The sequence below is a fragment of the Vigna umbellata genome, chromosome 1, assembly GCF_029865625.1.
Source record: "Vigna umbellata cultivar VRB3 chromosome 1, Vumbellata_1.0, whole genome shotgun sequence".
NCBI classification, from domain to species: domain Eukaryota; kingdom Viridiplantae; phylum Streptophyta; class Magnoliopsida; order Fabales; family Fabaceae; genus Vigna; species Vigna umbellata.
This window is the reverse complement of record NC_142165.1, coordinates 101,058,186-101,063,157: the sequence shown is the minus strand read 5'-3', so window position 1 is coordinate 101,063,157 and position 4,972 is coordinate 101,058,186. Positions and strand designations below refer to the sequence as shown.

The 4,972-nt window shown below is 34.1% G+C and overlaps 1 long non-coding RNA gene across 1 annotated transcript; it reads left to right on the top strand.

Annotated features, from left to right (window-relative positions):
- Positions 1-289: 289 nt before the first annotated feature.
- LOC124840712 (uncharacterized) lies at positions 290-2,590 on the top strand. Its single transcript, XR_015783849.1, has 2 exons — positions 290-1,100; positions 2,052-2,590. It is a non-coding gene; the product is annotated as an uncharacterized LOC124840712 (long non-coding RNA).
- Positions 2,591-4,972: the final 2,382 nt, after the last annotated feature.

Sequence of the window (4,972 nt, the reverse complement as noted above, 5' to 3'; positions counted from 1 at the left end):
GCTTTGGGAAGCGTGGTTTGGTTTTATACGTTGTTTTGTCCGTTAATCACGAATTGGTTTGCTTAATAAATTATTAATTTGGACGGCTTATGTTAATGAACAGTAAAGGGAGCGCGTGGAGTTGGGATAAACTGGACAGATCTAGAGGTGGGCCCAGGGTGTGCCCCCCATAAATGCAACAACCACCGTTAGATCCGGAAAGGTGCATCATAGCCGCATAAATATTAAATGGCATTTTACGCCAATAAAAGGAAAACTTTACACAGGTTTGTTGATTATAATTGTTATATTTTAGGTGTCTAATCTCCAATGGGATCAAATTAGTCAGCTTTTTAATTAGGGTTCAGTAATGTGTAGTCTCTTGGGCCAGATATTCTTCTAGGGATTGGTGGAAAAAGAAAATTAAATTAAAATAAAAAACTTCATAAAAAACTCCTAAATTCTCCTATAAATACCACACCATCTCTTCCCCTACACCTACATCTTTTCTCTCTCTTAGCTTACCCTCTCCTATTCTCTGTCTCTCTCTTTCTTTCTCTTCATTAGGGTTCTGATTATGTTATGAACCTACCTTCCATGCTTGTTCAATTTTTTTCTCTTTCTTTTTGTTTTTGAAAAACCCTTTATACACTGTCTTGTGGGGCATCTTCACTCTTCAATATCATGGTCCTCTTTGTATTCTTCCACAGCTTTCTTGAACTGCATCCATAGAGTTCCTTTGCATGCATGCCATGGCACTCTTGCTCCCACACCTTGTTTTGCGGTTCAATAAAGCTGTGGGAAGATACAGATAGGTCCAACAACGAACTAGCTTATCTCAAACTCCAGATTCTTCCTCTAAACCTTTCTGTCAAATTATATTATTATATACATAGGGATAAGATTATAGTGGTGTATTTGTTTTTTCCTTTTTCTTCTGATTTGACTTATTTAAATCTTTTTCAGATTTAAAGCATTGACTTTTCAGATGCATAACTCTGTTATGTGATCAGAATTCTGATATGCAGTCATATGAGAGAATAAACTTGTACCAATCGTGTTGATTTGTGACGATGATTCTTCAACAATTCGGCTTCTTCTTCCGGAATTAAACCGATCAGGTATTGATTCGATCGATCCAAAATCAAGGAAATTTGAGCTAACGATTTCCATAGATGCGGAATCACTGTCCCCAGATCTTACTCTAATTAATTTGTTTGCCTTAAATTCATGCCCCTATTTAATTTCCTCTTAATTAATTTTGTGGAGCAATCCCAGCCTCGAACTTGAGCTATAGGAACATCTACTGGAAGATGGTGGTTCTTAATTTGTACATCAACATTATTGATTCGTGATGAGGCATCGCGTAGGCATAGTCGTTTGATTTGAAAATATTTTTTCTTTTAGTTTTCGTGTCGTAGCTAGCTCTAGTGCTGTCTGTGGTGAATATAATAATTATAATAATTTGTGCTTGTTAGCTGCTTGTGCTTTTGTCTTGAGCTCACTCGCTCACTCACTCACCTTATTAGCCTTTTTCTTTTGTTTTGAAATGGTCTACTGTGTAGCCTCCAATGCAGGCAGAAGTCACAGTGGATGAATGGCCATCATTGAGATTTCTCCATAGAACATGTCTCATTCAATTCATTAAACCTTTGATCTGTGTTTGTACTGTTTTAGTCGGCAAAGTCACATATGGTCGAGTAATTTAATATATAAATTCCAGGCTGCAGATTCAGCATAAGCAGAAGTTAGTATGCATTAATTAATCAGGACTATTGTTACTTATATTATATTAGGAAGCTAGGAACAATTATACGGTTTTTATCTTGACTAACAAAAATAAAAGAGTGTATACATATATATATATATACATATATATATATATATATACATATACATATATATACATATACATATATATATATATATATATATATATATACACACATACATATATAGATTCATCCTACCTTTGTAGATCAAGATATTCTTTTTTAAAAAAAATATCTGCAAGTCACAACAAACAATTTTTGTTTTGGGTGCACGGGACTAACAAGAAGGAACATTTTCAGTTACAGATTGTTAGACAATGGACCACAGAGAGGTGACCATACTGCCTTTATCTCTCGTATGGAACTTCCAACAACTTATGAATGCTTTAAAGCCATTGGTTGGTGACCCTAGCAAGAGGTTAGATGAAGCTTTTATGGAAAATATTAACCATAGAATTCTAAAAAATTAACCTCCACGACTGTATTATGGTGATTCTTGCTATAGAACGAACAAGGCTACCTAAAACCAGTGCAGGAGCTGCTTGTGAAGGAAACTAGGGTTTTCCTTTTCCCAATTAAGTCAGGGACAGCCATGCTGCGGGAAATGGGAATTTTAGACCACCTGCGAGTACTGTTTCTTTCTTTATCTTGCTTCCCTGTGCCGAGAATCAGTTCGAATGAGACCCCTTTTGTTTCTCCCGAAAGATTTTGAAATTAGAAACAGTAAAAGCAATTTCAAGTTATAGATAAAGCAATCGATCTTGCATGGCCTAGAAAAAGAAGTGGCCGATCCCGATATTAATATCAATTTTCCACAACGGGTTATTCTTTTTCCTTCATTTTTGTGTCTCTCACTGTTAAATCCGACAAAATGGTGAGCTTCAGCGCCATCAACTTTACTGGGACTTTTAGTTGGTGCATTCACGAGCACTATGACTCCCTCCAATAAACAACTCCATTTTTTTTTTCTCCTTTTCCAAAAGACATTGTAAAAGTCGTATGAGCATGCCACTTTATTTGCAAAATCTATATCCTAATCCTACTGTAACCCACTAATCTAACATACATATTCTAACTTGTTCCTCATTCTATGGCTTTGTTTGTTTGTTTTTGTTTTTTTTAAGCGGATGATAAATAACTTTAAACTGATTGAACATGATGTCCTGCTTTTGCTTGTTTGGATCTATACTGTTCTTAAAATATGCCTTTTCACTCATGGTTATCCTTCTTATATTATTTCCTTTAGTTTAATCCCTTGTGATGGATCTGATGTATGGTAGTCAAATGATGTGGATTGCGGGAATTGTTTGCCTGATTTAATTATGTTTCACCAGCCAGTTTTCACTTTAGAGAAATATTAAACTGAAAAAGTTAGATTTCATTGTGTTCCGCGATGTGCAAGAGTGGAAGATTGGTGAAAAGAGTTAAACGATGGAGAGGCAATAAACTAATAGACAATTCTCTTGATCTTGCTGTCTTAGCAGTGCCCCTTTTGTCTTGTGGCTAACAACTATCACATTTTTAAATTATTCACAATATTATTATAACCCTTGATGAGCTTTTAGCTTATCACGTTGCCTTCATCCAGCTATATAGAACAGCAACAAAGTCTTTATTTCGATCATAACCTCCCAAAAATAATATATGATACCAAATCCTGTTCTGGGATATATGAAAACAGATGCAAGAATGAAGGCGTACATGTTCAAAGTATTTATTAAGTATATACATATAAATATACAGTTTTCTATGCTTTTAATTTGTGTGTGCATTGAGTGTTAATTATGAATTTCCATTATGTCTCCGGAAAGTAATAGGAAGAAAGAATGTAAGAAATTAATTGGCATGATAGAGGGTGAGGCATAATAGCCAAGTTGAAACTTATATATAGTTGATGATGATTGTGGTGGCTATGTGTACGATTTATAATTTCCCATCACGGGTCAACATAGTTTCCTTTTATTGTTATATTGGCACTTTCACATCGGAAAGGGGGAAGTGTTATTATTTTGATTGGGCGTTTGATCAGCAAGTTACAGTTACTTACGTCAATAGCATACCCTACCATGGATTGTTATTGTTGCCATTTCATGACTCACTCTCATTCATGTCACTGTAAATAACACTCATTTTTTCAATCTTCTTTCACGGGGCGTGTAATGTGAATACAGAGCCAATTCTAACGGATCCTGCCGACATTATGCTTAATATCACAATCCTACACACTTGATTGCAACCCGTTTTATCCTCTAATGAATATGAGGTTCACAATCGATCAACACAAAAATATTCAATGCACCATGCTCTTTCTTCCTTGTAGATAGGGCTATTCTTATCAATAATGGATATTCGTTTCGTCAAGAACTCTAATTAGTTCTAATTAGTGCAATGGATATTCATGCTTAATTGCAACTACCTACTTTTCCACTTCAAATTCAACCCTGTAAACATCTTACCTTCCTCTTCCATTATAAGCACCTTGATGTTGATTGGAGTACAAAATACGTACAATTTCTTTTTTCGTTGAGAAAGTTTTTGTATAGGTGCAAAATTTTGTGTGGAAAGTGGTGCTGAGAGAGAGAAAAAGAGATGATTGATGTGATAGAGAATTGTGAAAAAATACAATAAGGTTTTTCAAATGTTGTATGAATTTGTTTTATGAATGAGTGATTTTATCTATAACCTAACGTTTCCCCCTAAATTCTATTCCAAAACACGTACGGATCCTAAGGGTGTGTTGCCTTTTGGTACGCTAAATTCGTTTGCTCATGAATATTCCAATTTTTCGAATTATTATTTTATTGATTAAAAGGTATGATGGAACCCTTCGAAAGTTGCGGTTTGCTACCAGATATTTTCTTTTGATTCCATTCTCTAGGAAGATGAAAAGCATTCGAGGAGAAAAGAGAAGGAATTTTTACAACACATTTTTTATTCATTTTTTTTTCTCTCTCTCTCTCCCTCTTTCATCTCATTTAATTGCTGAAGAACTTCTACAAAAAATGGAAAAGAACAGCATTCCTAAAAGAAATAAAAAAGCTACTGATTATTTATATGGTATACTTTATTGAAACTAGTATTTTAGTGTTCTATGTGCACATAATATATAAATAATAAATATGTTTAATATATATGATTTTATTACAATTAAAACTTAAATTGAATAAATTTTTAACGTACTATTATTATTAATATATTTATTATTGATATTTGTGCTAACA